General features: G+C 44.6%; 1 long non-coding RNA gene across 4 annotated transcripts in view; it reads left to right on the forward strand.

Annotated features, from left to right (window-relative positions):
• Nucleotides 1-18,447, forward strand: part of LOC130146659 (uncharacterized) — a 268,364-nt gene that overhangs the window by 204,495 nt on the left and 45,422 nt on the right. For all 4 annotated transcript variants that reach the window (XR_008820973.1, XR_008820974.1, XR_008820972.1 and 1 more), the window contains one exon: nucleotides 13,942-14,094. This is a non-coding gene — a long non-coding RNA (uncharacterized LOC130146659). The remainder of the gene's footprint in view (nucleotides 1-13,941; nucleotides 14,095-18,447) is intronic.

Below are 18,447 nucleotides of genomic sequence, written 5' to 3' on the forward strand. Positions count from 1 at the left end.
TCGGCCTCGAACAGATCTACACTTTTCAAAACCTGTCTTTGTTCAGTTGTCCCCAGACCACACGTCCTTGCTATCGGCTTCTGCAGAAGGTCTGAGGTGAGTGGCGGCTGCAGCTCCATGTGGCGCTGAAAGATGAAACGACATGAAGGAAATGATGACGTATGAATTTTTTTATCTCCTTTCATTATATGAATGCTCACTGCATTAGAATAGCTCACCAGCAACCCCTCTGCAGTTAGCAAATGTTCCAGTTTTGTTTCAGTGCTTAACCAGCTGTAAAAGGCATTTTATTGCCTTGTATATTCTTCCACCGTAAAACTTAACATTTAAGTAAATCACTTCAGTATTAGTTTATAGGTGACTCTAAAATGGAGAGGTTGGTTGTTTTGTTGTTTTTTGGGTTTTTTTGGGGTTTTTTTTGTTTTTTTTTTTTTTTAAAATTTGTGGTGACTAGCAGCCAGGTATGCACAGGAACCGGTAGGTTTGGAACAAGCAACGACCTGTACTGCAGTGTTGGGGAGGGGTGGGGGTACCCTGTGAGGAACGTGGGGTCCACAGGCCTGGCTGCAGAATTGCAGCTGCTGCTGCGTGCTCCCCGAGCTGCCTGCCAGCAGCCATGGCTCATTAGGAGCCTCAGTGCAGGATGTAACATCTTTGCAGTCAATTAACGATGCTGCTCTTTAAAAAGGTCCAGATCCTTCCTGATTCAGCAAAGCACTTCAATACATGTTCAAAGTTAAACGCTTGATTAAAGTTTTGTGTAATAAAGATGTGAGGTCTTGTGCTTGAGGTTAAACAGGTAAGTGCGTTCCCAAATCAGGGCCTGACATGTTACGTACAGTTCTTAGAGGTTTCCAGGAATCTTGAAAATCCTGAAATAATGACTTTGCTGATTTTCAAGCTGAGTATAACCTACAACTGAACAACAAACCCCACCCACATGACTGCACAGCATGCAGGAAAGCTGCCTAAAACCCATTTCCTGGGCATCACTGTTGCTTCTCTAGTCAAAGAAGTTCTAGCAGACTGTTTACATTGATGTAACCTTAAAATAAATAAATAAATTAAAAGAAATCATGCAAGCCTAGTTTTCTGGAAAGAGTTAAAAAAAAAATCTGGTAAAATGAATCCATTCTTTGTGAAAAGAAGCAGTAAGAGCGATTGAGTTGTTACACGCCTCCTGACTGTAATGTTTCTTACTTTAAAAAGGTGGTATTTTGTAGCCTGCTTCCTGTGGTCAAGTAAAGAAGTGATTACCAGGAGAACTAAAATCCAGTTTTTTTACTATGTAACAACATGCACCACTTCCCTACGCTTACTTTCTGGTGTATAACATCCACTTATTTTGATACCCGATCGATAAATCATTACAGTATTTATCAGGAAAATGTCTTTGCTCTGTTTTGGGGGTTAACAGCAGTATATGAACTGTTCTCTCACTGATTGCGAGTTATTTATGAAGGGAACCACTGTGTGGCTTGTGGGTTCAATCTAAACCCCTTACTAGGAGATCTAAACTTAGCGTTTTTGGTAATAGTACGTTGAATTGTCATAGCTCACTGCTCCATCTTCTACAGTGTCTGATCTGTTCCCATTGATACAGTGCAAAGCTCCAGCTGACTGCGGTGAGTGTAGCTCCAAACAATTTTTAAATGAAGTTTTTTGTAAGTGATTAATTGATGAGGCATGCTATGAGCGTGGACTGTTTCATTCTTCCTCTTACTTTGTTCTGGTAGAGAAAAAGTAGAAATAAGTTTTCTGGTGTGTGTGACACCTTGCATGTATGTTTTCAACTTTTGTTTCCAGTCTGAATTGGGCTGGAGTGGTATTTTGGTTTTAATATATTATTTGGACCTGAAACTTAAAACCAGATAGCCAAAACGAACACATTCCCTGTGCAGGGACAACCTAGACATAGCTGGAATTCAAGCACAGCTTGCAAGGTGGGCAAAGTACCTCCGGTCAAGGCACTGGGAAGTCACCTGTCCCCATGGGGCTGGCACCGGAGACCTCTGGGACTGGGGATGGTGGCCTCTGGCAGCCCAGATGGTAAGGCAGAAGTCTGATGCCAGGGGTCTGTCTGCAGTTTCCACTCTTGGATTCACTGGATCTGTACCGGGGTAAGGCTCTGAGGCTTCACAGTTTGCCATGTTTTGGATACGTTGGGGAAATTTGGGGTTTAGTTGGTGTAACGCTTGAATGGCCCAGAGGTGCAGGTTCTGGAAGCAATGAAATCCCAGGAGCAGGGGCAAAATCAAGATGTGGGCAGCCCCCAAAACCCACACCCATCACAGCCCACCAGAAATCCCCATGAAAGTTCAGAGAGAGCCCCGCCTTCCTTTGCTTACCTGAAATTTCCATGTATTTCAGATAAAGCATTTTGGGTTTGATGATGCAAGCCTCTTTAGATGAAAACATTCACAGCAAAATGTCCAGCCCTTCCCAGACACAGAGGTGAGCCTGAGCTGGGAGGCTGCATCAGAAAATGGGCAAACTTTGGAAAAGTTGGGACCACATGCGAACTTTGCTACTGATCAAATATAAGTAATCCTGCTCAGACCCTCAGAGCCGAGTTGAAGCAGAGCTTTGGAAAAGATTGGACTTGGATCACAGTTTTATGGCTATCTCTAAAATATTTTACTGCTGGTTTATGACACCAGAGTGTAAATTATGGGGCTGTAAAGACTTGCGGTGTGAAGGTTTTATCCTTTACTTATGTACAAAATGTAAATTGTACCCTTTTGTTTTCAGGAAAAAAATATTATATATATATTAAATAGTACTGCCTAGCAATACATGTGTATTAGTAAGACGTACACCTTACTGAATATTTTTCTGATGTGTGAGTACTTTATTTTTATTAGCTGGTAGGGTGTAATTATTTTCAGTCCATTGATGTAAGTCAAACTAAAAAAAAGGAAGGGGGGAATAAGTGTGTGCTGTCTGTATGTAAATACTACTAGAGCGTAAGTAGTGTGTCACACTACAAGAATCAGAGAGGAAATGCCTTTTATTAGACGAACTAATGGAGAAAAATATTTGTGGAAGCACAAGCCCTTTCTTTGGTCTGAAACAAACCTTATATAGTTTGTGTGTAAATATAATGAATGGGCTTATACTACGTGTGCACACGGACATATGTGCCTACACAAACACAATTATATAGATGCCACAACAACTACAATATTGACTCATTTGTATTAAAATTGCATGGCCACGTTCTCCATTTTTAGAATAGGAATGGTAACAACTGAAAATATTTAATCTTCTATTACATTTTTAAAGCAAACGTAAAACTGTGTAATTCAAGAAATGTGTTCTGTTTCAGAGTCAAGGGGATTAAAGATAAATTCCCTTCGGCTGTGACTTCATCAGGATTCAGCAGTAGCTTACCCTAGCTTTTATCTCTTGGGTTTTGCCTCCCAGTGCTCCTTCAGATTTTGTTCCATCCCATGTTGAGATGATTCACCGTCATTTCCTTCCACTATCTCATGCTGAGTGACCACGGGCTGAAAAATAGTTTTCGTCTGCTCCTTTTAGTTAACGTTTTGGTTCCAGTAGACTCACTGAGATAATTTTTTTCACAAGTTATGAAACAGTTATTTTATACCTGTGAACTCCATGTTATTCGCCTGCCCCCAGCCTTGGCACCAGTGTCCTTTCCAGTCTCTGGGAAAAAAGCTGTTTCATGCTGGCTGGGATGAAATGGAGGTGTTAAGTGTGGCTTTCCTGTTCTCCAAAACTGGAGAGACTGGATTGGGGCATGAGTGGCTATAGCGGTGTGAAATACAGGTTTCTAGTGTATTTTGTTGTTATTATTAAATTATTTTTATTCTATTATTATTACTTTTGTTCTAAATTATTATCGTTCAAATTTCTTATAGGGAATGCCTTTATTCTGCTAGGAGGTGCAAATGGAACGCTCTTTACTGGCTGCCAAGGCAAAAATTGCTGCATAGTCCCTGCTCTCAGCAGCATCCTCGGTGTCCTGGTACTGGGATGCCTGGGATGGGCTGCATCGAACCAGCTTTGTGGTCCTTCTGTGCTTCAGGCTCTCTGTGCCATAAATACACTGTGTAATGGTGCAGCTACCACTTGGCATTTCCAGGTTGGTTAATTAGGAGTGGTTTTGACTTAACACCTGGAAAGTTTATTGTGATTTTGATGATTTTGTGCTTTTTAGGTGGATGAAAGTGGCTCAAATAAATACAAATGGTGCTTTTATATTGATTTATTAGTGTCTATAATCAGCAGAAAGTTCTCATGATTGTTGAGAAATAGATGTTTTTCCTGTGGTGCATTACAAGCGTGCGGTAAACTGCACAAGGGCTGTAACTGAACGGCAGCAGCTGATAAAATTCCTTCCTTTGCTGCTGTGCCTAACAAGAAAGGGAGGAGATGCTTGTGGTTATTTTGAAGATATATAGACCTATAATAGGTCTAATGGTACCTCTGAATAAACAGAGGGATGTTGAAATGATGTTAGGTATTGAGGTGTACATTTTCCAAGTGGAAGAAAGATATGCCTGCAACCTAACTGCATGCCCTTTGGCCGAAATAAACATTTTTGGGAAGAATTTAGCTGAATGGTTATTTTTGGTCTGGCAAAGGGGAAACCGGCTGAGTGACTGTCATTACTCTGATGCTGATTACTGGAATTGGCCAGCTTAAGGGCAATTTGCTAACTTTGTTTAAAAACAAAACTGGTCTTTCTGGGTCCAACTGTGATTTAGAAAGGGAGGAGCTCTAAACCGCTTCCCCCCGCTCCCCCCACCCCCCTTTTTCTTTTGTAAAATAAAAATAAATTATTTAAAAATAAGTTTCCTAGCTGACAACATTATATGAACCCCATATGCTGTGGGATTTAGGTCATTAACAGGATGATTCAGAAGTAAAGTCCTTATATTCATTCCCACTCCTGAGAATTTTCCTTAAGGAATAAAACTTCTTTCCTGCACTTGGTTAGAAAGAAAACCAAACCCTCTTCTCCTTTTTTCTTTTTCCTTTTTTTTTTCTCTTTTTTTGCCTGGAAAGTAAGACAACTAATAAACCCGATGTTGAGCTCTGGCACACGCTGTAGTCCAATATAAGCTCAGGATATGAGCGGTGTGACTCCAGCAGGAGTTCGCAGCGCTCCTCCCCGTGAGCCCTTGGCTGATGCCTTGTCCGATCGCTTCTTCCCTTTCCTCTCCCCTGCTCCATGCGGAGACATGTGCCAGCAGGGGCTAAAGGGTGGTTCAGAGTATTCCCTTTTCATTTTTTTTCTTATGGAGAGGGACAGAAGGTGCCAGGAGCGCTGCTGTATTGGTTTGCATCGCTGTGAGAAGGCTGACCAAGGGCACAGCCCAAGCTCTACCCCTGAGCAGTAGAGAGTTGTGATCTCGCAGTCCAGCTGCTGTCTTGATGTAACTGGTTTCCTTTTCCTGGGGGGGGGGGGGGGGGAAGGTCATATAAGCTGCAGTGACTCTCTTGCTGCGAGAGGAATTAAGAGTACTTGGAATGTGCAAAGTTCCTGAGGTGCACATAAAGCAATCAGTTTACGATGGATTGGTTTCACACACTTTCCTCTTTTGTTGTTCCTTATAAAAAACAAATGCAAACAAAATATATCCTTTCATTTATGTAGGAAATAGAGCGAGTTAGTGGCACTTGGTGCTTGGCCATTCTGCAGTTCCATTTAAATGCCCATGTGCCCATGTACTTTCTTGCTTACTGCTTCCTTGGTGGTGGCCCTGTCAATTTGATTTAAACATTGCTCTGACATGATCTTTAATGTTTCAAAATCTATTGTCTGACTTTCCCCCAACCCCTTTGGTCATTCTTTCTCAATACCCAGCAACTTCTACATTCGTTCCCTTGGTTTTGCTCCTTGAATTGGGAAGCCTCTTAGCTGGCTCTTGTATTACCTGATCCCCAGCTGAATCAAGCGGTACCAAGCTGCCTTGGTTCATAGGGTCTCTGTAGCTTTCTTTTAAAATTTGCTTGAGTTCATTTGTTTCAAGCTTCTCTGCTGTTCTGATCTGATTTCACAGCTGCTTTTTGTACTGTGTCTTCAGTTTGGGGGTTATCCCAAAACAGAGCAAGTTTACTAAATACCTCGCACGATTTTCCCTTTTACTGGCACTGCTTTAGGCAGCTAGCTGCACAGCTGCATTACTTGCTGCATTTTAAAGACAAATCCAGCCTGACAGGAGGGTCAGAGGGGCTGCCCGCACTATGTTGCCTTTCACTGTGTTCCTGACTCACATTTTGCTACACCAGCTGCTGCCAACATCCTCACCTTTCAGGCACTTGCTCTAGTCCTGTGCCTCTCCTCCCTTTCCTCTAGCTGATGTCTCGCTGCTGTTTAAATCCACATCCAACCATGTTTTCATTACACACCGAGAGGAAAACTGCCCAATGATTCCTTTTCATTCTCCACCTTCCTTTTGTTTCGCCTTAAATATGTTCAAGGGGGAAACGGGAGGAGTGATGGAAAAGGAAGGGTTCGGTCTAGACTTCCAAAGCAATTTCCTTTTCCCTACGGAGCACAGCTCATTTCCTTCCAAAGCAGCATGGCCGGGAAGTTGCACATTGCTTCTGACTTTCCTGAAATTTGTTGAGTCAAAGCACAGCTACTAGGAGTGGTCCGGAGGACTGTAAACACAAGTGTGTGAGTGTTCTTCTCTCTCTCGCTGCCAAACAGAAGAGTAAACAGAGATTAATGTGGAAAGGAGAGGGCGGTCTAGATAAGCAGCCACAGGGTGGAAATGTTGAAAGAAAATAGACAAATATCCATAGACACACCTGCGTTTGGGTGTTTCTGCATCGTGGGGCCTCACAGGGCTGATTTTTGCCATAAATGTCTCAGAGACTGAATACTGAGCACTGTGGAGGTTGATGATTTGCCTGAAGGTTAATTGCGAGGTTTTGCTTTTTGGGGGGGAAAAAAAAAAGAAAAAAAAAGGTGACAGTTTATGGTTGTAACATTAACTCTTCATTTAACCAAAGGCAGGAGAGTGTTTTTTCTTTAAAATGCATTTACATTTGCTGGTTTTGAATCATATCCCATTTAGAACTGTTGCATCTGCTTTTACCAGGTTTGTGTTTGCTTCAAATCAAATTAATAAATTGCTTTCAGTCAAATTAAAACCAGACCAAAAGAGCAGCGTAGTCGTGACTGAGCAACTTGCCTCCTGTTAGTTTAAGGCACTCTCTGCTTAAGGTTTTCAGGTGAATTAAACTCAGTTTGGCAAGGAAGTGCTTCCAAAGAAGAAAGAGTGATGAGATCATAATATGTCAACACCATGGAGCTTCTAATTTAGTTGATGCCTTTATGTGTTTGTTTACTTAAGAGATTAGATGATTTCTGTGTTGAGTGTGTGGAGACACGAACAGGAAGATGAGCTGGAATCTGACTATGTGCTTGATTTACAATAATTATTTCATCCATTCAGTTTGGCTTTTGTTTAGCAAGACAAATTACATGGTGTTTATTGTGCTGCTACCAGTATTTGCAGATTCATGTCTGAATAACTGGTATTTATTTCTGAGTCTCAAAAAGCTCATAACTGGTTTCCTGTGTCAATTGTCAGAAAATGCACAATGAAACTTCAGAGGAGTGCTTCCAGCCTACTAGGTATTGCAGTTCAGCAGGAGCTTGAGTTGGTTGATGTTTTTGTAGTAGAGGAATTGATGGGGAGACTGCCTTTGTATTTAATCTCAAAAAGTGAAGTTCAGCCAACTCTACAGGCAGAGGAGCTTTAAAAGATCTCCTGCTTCCCAGACCCCTTGGCTTGAATTCCCGACTACAGAAAACCCTTCTGCTTTTAGCCACAAGGCAAAACACCGCAGTGTTGGCTCCTCTCACACTTGATGACATTTTTTTTGTGTGTGAAGGAAAACATCTGGCTGAGGAAGAGATTGTGTATGGGCAGGCACTGGCAGGGAGCGGTTACTACATCCACTTAACCATCCTGTGCTGGGTAGTGCCAGCTGTCAGGGTCTCAAAACCTGGGAGTTGCCATCTGGGATAAGAAAGAGATGTTACAATATGTAACGTAATGTAAAGCCCCTGTTCTGGAGCTCATGCTGCAGATTACAGACCTTTTTGGTGAGAGTGCGGGATGCAGCTTCTTGCTTCAGCCAGGTTGCAGCTGGCCAGGCTGGTGTGCTGGGAGGTGCAACTTGTCCATTTGCGGAGCCACCTCTGGAGCGAATAGATGAGTTGCTGGTAGCCGAAGGACCCTGAATTGCTTACAGCCTTATCATCCATCCATCTGTGTGGGACTCGCTGGTGTGAGTTTTTGACAGCTGTGGCTGGCAGGGAAATCTCGGCTCTGTTAAAAGGAGTTCTGGCAGCACCAGGTATTCAAGATGAAACGGAGGTGGAGGAAAAAAAGATGGCTGTGACATTTCTACTGATATCATCTGCCACTGAGTGGGCGCTGCTTCTTCCTGAAACATCTAACTATGTAGTTTGGAAATTTTTTTTTGCCTGTTTGCTGTCTACAGTAGGTATTAAGACTGCACTTAGTAGATCATAGAAGGGTGAGAGGTAAGGTGCTGCTTTCTGAGAGGGAGAATGGATGCACAACAAATACAAATGGTTTAGAAAATGCCAGTTTTGTAGCTGTGATCATGGCATTACTGGGGGCTTTTAATACCCAAAGCAATATCAATACACTCTGACCAATAGGAGGAACTGCAATAGTGTGTAACGTGTGTACCATGCCAGGAAAAGACAGGCCAGTATCTCATGTTTTCAAATAATTTTTATCTTGTTTTTCCAAATATGCACTCTAATGGTACTTGGGGGGCAGGGGGAGATGACCTTTCTTGCACGAGTTGGAGTTGTGAATGTTTTTGTACATGTAGTTGCTCAGTCTTGCAGGAAGCAGGGGCAGTTCCAGGGAAAAAAAAACCAGTTGTGTTCCAGGATTTGAAGCAGTGCTATTCTAAATGAGGCAGATCGAAAACATAGAGGCACAGGTAGAAATTAAAATAAGGAAAAAAGCAAGGTATCCAGTTTTCTTGCTCACCATCTGGTAGGACTGTAGAGCCTGAGCTGTGTCCCAGGGTCTGTCAGTGCCATGTTGTACAGCCTTATGAAAGTAACTCATCTGAATGTTCCTGAGGCCTTTTATTTGGGAAATAGGGATAGTAAGCAAGGTGCCTTGAGTTCTAGGGATAAAAAGATGCTATATGAAAATAGAGTTTTAACCCTGTTAATATGATTATCAATTTATTCTCACCATAATTTTTGCATCAGATGTAACCACTCTTTTTCTGTGAACAGTGTAAGATGCATAAAGTTGCAAAAGTATTATAATTTCTCAGAAGGCATTGCTCAGAGGTAACCTGTAAAAGCTTTGGGTGCTTTGCTTTGTCCTGGTCTGTAACATAGCCAGTAGCAGTAAAGTCTTTTCAGATCAATGTATTTCAGCTGAATTGTTTAGAACTTTCCCAGCAAATGATCAACAAATAGAGCACACCTGAAAAGGAAGCCAGCATTTTCTTTCTGTTTTTGAAGTTGCCTCATATTTTGGAAAACAAGATGGAAGATACTAGATCTTGTATAGCATCCTCATCTAAAGAATGGTGTGTCTTTCGCTTAACTGACACTGGTAGAAGAAAATAGATGAGAAAAGTTACATTTCTTATTCTTGACATTACATCTCAATTAGTGTTGCTGTAGCTGACTGTGCTAGAAGGTGCACAAGGATTTGTGGTCATCTCTTTGCATCAAGAGTGGCAATGCTCAGGTCTTATCTCTAGCGTAGTCATGCCTGTCCCATCAAATGTCTCCTTTTCAGTTTTGCTGGCTCAAATAAAGTTAAGTACATTTGCAGTGAAAAACTAAGTGTGCTCTTAGCAGTCTCTAGATTTGAAAAAAACTGTTTAGTGAACAACCCTTGATTGCAATCTCTAGTCTCAGAAGTGGTTGCTGCACTCACCTGCCTTCTTTCAGCGCTGTAGCTGAGCTCAAAGGGGCCAGACACAGGCAGATCACTATGAACCCGAGTGGAACTGGAAATGTGTATGTAAACATTATTTTTGGCTAGCGTTTTTTTTTTTCTCCTTTGGTACAGATGTGGTGAATAACCACCTTCACTAAACTAGTTGGAAGCAGGTGGAATAACATGTTATACACCATGGACAGAAAGTGTTTTCAATGTGAAAGAAGTCTTGGAGTTTCCTAATTGCTTGTAGGAGGAATACTTTCTTCCTGAAACTTCAGGAGGTGGATGAAGACATAAGGGCTGCATATCCCTTGATTCTTGCTAACTTTACCTAAGTACTTAATAGGTGCTACAGAAATAAGTGTGACCAGAGAACCAGAATGCTTCTCAGAGAGCAGCTTTTCAAGACGTGGCACTGTCCATTTTGTACCACCCTGGTAGCCCTGTTAAAGCAGCTCAGAGGAGATCCCTCCATCACAAATGCATAAAATGGGTTGGGGATGATGGATGATAAAGGTGCATCTCCCTCCCACATCACTAAGTTCTTGTTCTTTTTCCTACCCACTGCCCTTTACATCAGAAACATTACTGGATATGCATCTGGGAAATCAGAATGTTTGTTTTACTTCTTTTCAAAGTATTTTCATGGGTTTAGGTGAGTGTTTGACTTACATTCATTGGCCCTTGCACAAGAGACTGTGAAAGTTATTTCCTTTTTCCTTAATTAGAGCACGCAGAATATCAGGTTTCGGAGCAGTGAATTTCCTCTCAGGAGATAGGTGAGAGTATGTGGAAGAAGTGGTTGTTTTTGTAGACTTGAGAAGTTGGTCCTTCTGTACTTTCCAGATACTTTCTTAAGCCAAACTTGTACTTTTTATATAGACAGAAGTGCAATCTTTTTTTTTTTCCACCCACCCTCCCTTTTTCCTTTTTCTTTTGGAGTTAAATAGACAAATGGAGAGTTAGAAATTTCTGAGGGATTTTCTAGGAGGGTGCTAAGAGGAGTGTGGTGGCAAACATGGTGAAGGCAACAGGCCAACTGAGTTTGTGTGTGACTTGATTTGAGTCAGCAGAGCCTCACCAGAGGTAAAGCCAAGCCCTCTGCTTTTATGGGCTATTTTCATGCATGACTTATTTGCAGTGCTAGTGAGAGAGGGAAGAAAAAGCAAAAGGGAGAGACGTTCCTCTCTCTTTGATCATGTCCTCGTTTTTAAGGTCATGTGTTTTTATATCTGCTGGTTTGTCTGTGTGGGTGGGCAGGTATGAGTCTCGGTCTGTCTCCTCCTTGTGCAATGTCAGGGGGAAGTTCAGGTCGGCGTGCTGCTGGAGCCAGCCCACATCCTTCACCCACACAGCCCCGAGAAGCAGTTGCACACATCAATCAGGGAAAACCCTCAGCTCTTTGCACCGTTGGAGCAGGTGTGTGAGCTCACAGTGACATCAGGTGACATGATGCCACAGGTCAGCCACGGGCACCGGGTATGTGTTCCGAGTACAACAGGTCTACCTCCCAAAATAAATTACAGTCTTTGATGCGAAACATACATCTCCAGCACTCAGACCACTGATACCCATCCTTTCCTCCCGCAGGTACGCTGCGGTGGAGCAGAGGGGAAGAAGAGTGAGGGAGATGATTCTGCAGAAAATTTCAGATCTCTGTGCAAAACCCCCTGCCTTGTGCCGTGCTCTTAAAATTGCCAACCAGTTACAGGTGTTGCAGAGGGAGAAAGGGAAGACCAAGGCTGCATCCAGCCAGAAGGAAAGCTGGCTAGATCAGCCGCGAGCCAAGGACTGGGGAGTTCTTTTGAAGCACAGACAGATGCTGTGCTGTTGGGTAAAGTTCTTGCAAAGCCACTGCTTTCAGGTCCTTTTAGCGTTGGGGGTTTTTGAAACACCAATATTGCACCTTGTTTTCTTCCCTTGAAAGACGAACCCAGAGCACACGCACACTCACCCTACCCAACCCTCTTTATTTGGGTGTCTGTGGTTTGTAGTAGACCAGCGCCTAGCTGTAAATAAATTAACTGTATGAAGTGGAAATACTCTGTGCTTCCCCAAGTGGAGCTGCTGGCTTTTTCCAAGTCCTATGTACTTGGACCACCTCTGCCATGGAGTGTGAGGCCAACTCTGTCCCCCTGTGCCCTGGGAAGTGTGGATGGGCATCACTGTCTTAATTAGCCCCTGGAAATTTAGTAGCGTGGCTCTGGGTTGTATGAAGAAATATGAGAGAGGAATTTGGTGTCAGCTTCTGGCACTTCAAATAGGGTATCTGTGTAAAGAACCTTGATTTTGCTAAATTAACATAGTTTATTGGAACAAGTTATTCTTTGGACTTGTGCCAGAGGGCAGAGGAGGGGATCCAAGGAGCACTGGGGCAGTAGGTGTCTCCAGTTCTCAGCATGCTCTCAGAATGCTGATGAAGTGATGCCTCCACTGTTTGGGGCTGGGGTTTCAAAAGTTTAGTGTCTCTAGAAATGGAGTTTAGGGTATCTAATATCAATCTATCTGTAGCACTCCACCCCAGGGTGCCCTGGGGACAGCATGCATGCGCACCAGCCTTCCAGTTGCAGTCCAGACCTTGCTTATGAACAAGTGTAAGAAGAAACTCAGAGAATTCAACTTTTAAATTTAATGGCTTATCTAATTATTTAATCTTTACATGTAAGAAGAAGAAAGCAAGATTCTAAGAGAGTGGTGGTAATCATTATAGAAATCCTTTCTATAATAATCTTTTCTATATATTATTTTCTTAACAACAACAACAAAAAAGACTTTTTCATCCTTTAAAATATTGTGGCCTTTCTGATTCAGTGTGTTCGCAGACATGTAAAAATTACAGGGTAAGGGCCTAGCTGGGAACAAATTCCCCTTATATTGCCATGCCAACAGTGTTCATGCTGCTCCATTTCACCTACAGATAATAATAGACATAGGCGCCCAGACACAGGAGAGGAGGTGGCTTCAGTTCTGTGCACAGTCCTTAGATACAGCAGAGCAATTCAAACTCCTACAGGGTATTTCCAGCTTTGAAACAGTTTTGCTTGGTGATGGAAGGTAATGACTTAGCAAGTGTATAATTGAATATTGCCATATATTGCATATTACATAAATATTACATATATATTACAGGACTCTTTGTTGGTGTGACTTCTGTGAAAGGGATCTGAGTCTTTCTGGTTTTAGGATGTGAACTCACCACCGCCAAACAGTTGGGAAGAATCTTCCCACAGGGAGAAGTTTCTTCTTTCCCCACCCCATCCCTTTGGGTTTTTTTTCTGCCAACAGCCTCTCCTGCAAACAAACTCCTGGACCAGCTGCCTCAGTGTCAGGGTTTTTGCCTTTCCTACAGAAGCTGGTCCCTGCTTGTTTCGCACTTGGGAGCCATTGGGCAGTGGTGGCCCCACCTGAAGGTGCAGGAAGGCTTTTCCATGCATGTGGCTAACGTTGTGTGGGTGCTGACCTGCAGGCTGAAGCACAGGAGAGTGGCCGTGCAATGGGCACGGAGGGGTCACACATGCTTGGCCGTACCAGCTCTGGTTTGCTACTTTATCGTACAAACGAGCTCACTCTCCTAATCAGGTTTTCACACAGTGAGGGTGGTGCAGGCTGGTACCTGCCAGGGTATGGCAGGGAATGGCAGGGAATGAAGGGGGGCAGGGAGAGAGGGAGAAGAAATGGAAAAAAGAAGATAAATATTTGTCAGGCTTGATAGTGTTAATGAAAACACAAAGAAAGAAGGGAAGAAAGCAATGTTTGGAGAGCGAAGAGTGACCTGACAAATGTGACCTCTGTTTTTCCCAAGGGCTTCTGACTTTGAAATCAAATCTGGCTTTAATGTTCACCAGGTGCCATCAGGGTGTTTTGATTCCCTTTAAGGAAGGGAATCAGCCTTAAAGTTTCAGCATCTGTGCTTCAGTGACAGGGTGTATTCTTGTTCAGATCATAACCCTTGAGGTTCAAAGGACGAGCAGCTCGATAATTAATTCTGTTACTTCCACAGGAGTCGATGAACACAGACCTGGACTTCATGTGGGTTTTGCCACAGGACCCTTTCCCCTGTCCCTGCTCAAACCGGCTCCGCCCGAGCATCTCTGAACAGCCGGCCGTCACGACCGGAAAGCCAGGCAGATGCAGCTCAGAAGAAATGCTGGCAGTAAGATTATTCCTTATGCTAAAATTATACTTTAAAGTTCATACTTTGTCAGCTGAGATTATAGTTCAATTTCTTGGAGGAAGTGAGACATTATTTTGCTCAAGATATATGGCTCTTTGTCTCCTGTTGTTATATAGGCAAATTGTTGATACTTATCATCCTCCTGGCTGCTTCCCCTCCGTGGGTAATTGTACCTCTGATATTACCTGGATGTCTCAGCCTTGCTTGTGCCCTGAGTGTCACATATAGATTTCAGCTCTTCAGGTGATTGTCTTGTCCTGCAGAAGACGGATTTATAGGAATATTGCATATTGTCAGCCAGAGGAAATGACCGACTGATTGGTGGAGTCTTTGCTCTCCCCCAGCTCTCTCATTTTTCCTCCGGGAGGCCTGAGAGCTGACCGTTCCTGGGTGGCTTCCCCTGCTGCTACGAGGCTCAGGAGATACAAGCAGCTCATCCAACCCCCTGGCGCAGAGGCTGTGTGGCAGCGGGGAGGAAGACAGGGTAGGCAGCATGTCCTTGACAGAAGATATTTTTGCAGGGGGTGGGGAACCTAGGTCTAGCCAAGCACCAGCTCAAAACTATTGAAGTGCTGGGCACCAGAGTAGCGGGGTGGGCAAGATGCATCCAATAACAATTGCAGTGTCTGTGGTTCTCTCAGCCTCAGCGCTGTTGCAAAATGGGTGCCGTAGGAACAGAATGATTACAATAGTATCTTTAACACCTCTAGTTGTACTGTAGGACCTCATGTGTCCAGAAGTGCCACATGATGACTGCTCCTTCTCCTTGTCAGTATGGCCACTTCCTGCACCCAATTTTCTGTTCTATGGTCACCTTCTGCAACCAATTATCTGTTCTACAGTCCAGTAATTTACAAGTGTAGGATCAGAGCAATTTCAACAAGAGATTGGGAAGGGAAGGGGTTTGAAAGGGCCAGTCGAATCTGGCGAATCAAATGGTTAAACAATTGGTGCCACAGCCAGGGGTTTGGCTGCTAAGGCTGTGAGACTCGGCGAAACCTGGTTTCCTGGGGGCTGATGAGGCCCATCTGACAGGAGAAAAAAGCATCTTCATTCATAGGCTTTCCAAGCTGGTGAAGAGGGCTTTAAACTACAGTTGCTGGGGGAGGGGCACCTCAATCCTTCCCATTCCTACCAGTTCGACACCAGTGCCATCAATAGATGTCCAGAGCCTGGAGAGGGATGGCAGAGCAGCAGGAGAGCACCTGAAGAGCAGCACAAAGGAATTCCAGCCAGTAAGTCAGCTCCATCAGGGGCCCAACTTAAATGCCCCTATGCAAGCGCACATAGCATGGGGAATACGTAAGAGTTAGAGACATGCACATGTGCAGGGCTATGATTTTATTGGCATCATGGAGATGTGGTGGGATGGCTCCTACGACTGGAGTGTTGGAATGGAAGGATACAGGCTCTTTAGGAAAAGGAGATGAGGGGCTGTCACTCTCTGTCAGTGACCAGCTGGAGTGCGTGGAGCTCTGCCTGTGGATGGATGAGGAGCCAACTGAGAGCCTATGGGTCAGAATTAAAGGGAGGGCAGGGACAGGTGACATTACACTGGGGGTCTGCTCAGAAGACTGAGCAGATGAAGTCCTCAATAGACAGAGCCTCATGTTAACAAGCCCTGGTCCTCATGGGGGATTTCAACCACCCCAGTATCTGTTGGAGGGACAACACAGCAGGGCATAAGCAATCCAGGAGGCTCCTGGAATGCGTTGATTGTAACTTCCTTCCCCAGTAGAGGAGCCAATGAGAAGTGCTATGTTGGACCTTGTTCTCACCAACAAGGAGGGACTAGTGGGGAATGTGAAGCTCAAGGGCACCCTTGGCTGCAATGACCATGAAATGGTGGAGTTCAAGATCCTTAGTGCAGTGAGGACAGTGCACAGCAAGCTCGCTACCTTGGACTTCAGGGGAGCAGACTTCAGCCTCTTCAGGGATGTGCTTGGTAGGCTATCCCATCCCTCCATGGGATAAAGCCCTGGAGGAAGGCGGGGGCAAAGAAATTTGATTGGTATTCAAGGATCACTCCTTCAAGCTCAGGAGTGATGCATCCCAACAAAGAGGGAGTCACGCAAAAATGCCAGCAGGCTGCATGGATGGACAAGGAGCTCCTGGACAAACTCAAACACAAAAAGGAAGCCTACAGAGTGTGGAAGCAAGGATGGGCGGCCTGGTAGGAACACAAAGAAATTGTCTGAGCAGCCAGGGGTGAGGTTAGGAAAGCTGAAGCCCTGAGAGAATTAAATGCGGCCAGGGATATCAAAGGCAACAAGAAAAGGTTCCATAGGTATGTTGATGATAAAAGGAAGATTAAGGAAAGTGTGGGTCCTTTCCAGAAGGAAACAGAGACCTGGCTACCCGGGATATGGAGAAGGCTGAGGTACTCAACAACTTATTTGCCTCAGTCTTCACCGGCAAATGTTCCAGCCACACCGCCCAAGTTGTAGAAGGTAAAGGCAGGGACGGGGAGAATGAACTGCCCACTGCAGGAGACCATCAGCTCTGAGATAGTCTAAGGAACCTGAAGGTGCACAGATCCATGGGCTCTGATGAGATGCATTTGTGGGTCCTGAGGGAGCTGACAGATGAAGTTGCTAAGCCATTTTCCATCGTATTTGAGAAGCTGTGGCAGTCTGGTGAAGTTTCCACTGATTGGAAAAGGGGAAAAACAAGCCCTATTTTTAAAAAGAAAAAAACAGAAGAGAAACCTGAGGATCTACAGGCAAGTCAGTATCACCTCTGTTCCTGGCAAATTCATGGAGTGGATCCTCCTGGAAACCATTCTAAGGCACATGGAAAATAAGGAGGTGATTGGTGGCAGCCAACAAGGCTTCACTACGGGCAAAACCTGCCTGACAAACCTGATGGCCTTTGAAAGGATTACAGTGTTGGTGGATAAAGGAAGAGGAACTGACGTCATCTACCTGGACTTGTGCAAAGCATTTGACACTGTCCCACACATCATCCTGGTCTCTAAACTGGAGAGACCATGGATTTGACAGATAGACCACTTGGTAGATAAGGAATCAGCTGGATGGTTACACTCACAGAGTTTCAATCAACAGCCCAATGTCCAAGTGGAGACCAGTGGTGAGTGGTGTTTCTCAGGGGTCTGTACTGGGACCAGTGCTGTTCAACATCTTTTTTGTCAGCACAGACACCAGGATTGAGTGCACCCTCAGCCAGTTTGCCAACAGCACCAAACTGTGTGGTACAGCTGACACAGTGGAGGGAAGCAATGCTATTCAGAGGGACCTTGACAGGCTTGAGAGGTGGACCTGAGTGAACCTCATGAAGTTCAACAAGGACAAGCGCAAGGTCCTGCACCAGGGTTGGGGCAATCCCAAGCACAAATACAGTCTGTGTGGAGAATTGATTGAGAACTGTCTTGAGGAGGACAACTTGGCAGTGCTGGTGGACAAAAAGCTCAACATGGCCTAGCAATGTATGCTCGCAGCCCAGAAAGCCCCCCGTGCCCTGGGCTGCATCCCCAGCAGCGTGGCCAGCAGGGCGAGGGAGGGGATTCTGCCCCTCTGCTCCGCTTTGGTGAGACCCCCCCCTGCAGCGCTGCATCCAGCTCTGGGGCCACCAACATGGGAAGGACATGGACATGTTGGAGCAGGTCCAGAGGAAGCCATGAAGATGATCAGAGGGCTAGAGCCCCTCTGCTGTGAAGAGAGGCTGACAGTTGGGGTTGTTAAGCCTGGAGAAGAGAAGGCTCAAGGGAGACCTTACAGGACCTGCAGGTACCTAAAGTACTGGTACCAGGAAGCTGGAGAGGGGCTTCTGACAGGGGCCTGTAGTGACAGAACAAGGGGGAATGGCTTTAAACTGAAAGAGGGCAGGTTTAGATTAGATATTAGGAAGAAATTCTTTGCTATGAGAGTGGTGAGGTGCTGGCACAGGCTGCCCAGAGCAGCTGTGGGTGCCCCATCCCTGGCAGTGTCCAAGGCCAGGCTGGACGGGGCTGGGAGCAGCCTGGTCTGGTGGAAGGTGTCCCTGCCCAGGGCAGGGGGGTTGGAACCAGATTGTCTTGAAGGTCCCTGCCAGCTCAAACAATTCTCTGCGTGTTTGATTTGGGATGCTGTTCTGCACCAAAAATCCAAGTTCATGTAATACTGCCATGATGTAAGCCTGTGTTACTGTAAAGTGTGTGTTGACTTGCATAGTGCCTTCCAAATCTATTCAGAGCTCTTTATACTATAAGGACACTTGTGCTGGAGAATGTGGACCTTCCTCAATTGCACCGAGTGATTTTTAAGGATGCTTCAACATTGGGGACTGGATAATAGAGCCTGGAGGAGAATGTTTCAAAGTTGATTTCAATGGATG

The sequence above is a fragment of the Falco biarmicus genome, chromosome 3 (genome assembly GCF_023638135.1).
Source record: "Falco biarmicus isolate bFalBia1 chromosome 3, bFalBia1.pri, whole genome shotgun sequence".
In the NCBI taxonomy this organism is placed as follows: Eukaryota; Metazoa; Chordata; class Aves; order Falconiformes; family Falconidae; genus Falco; species Falco biarmicus.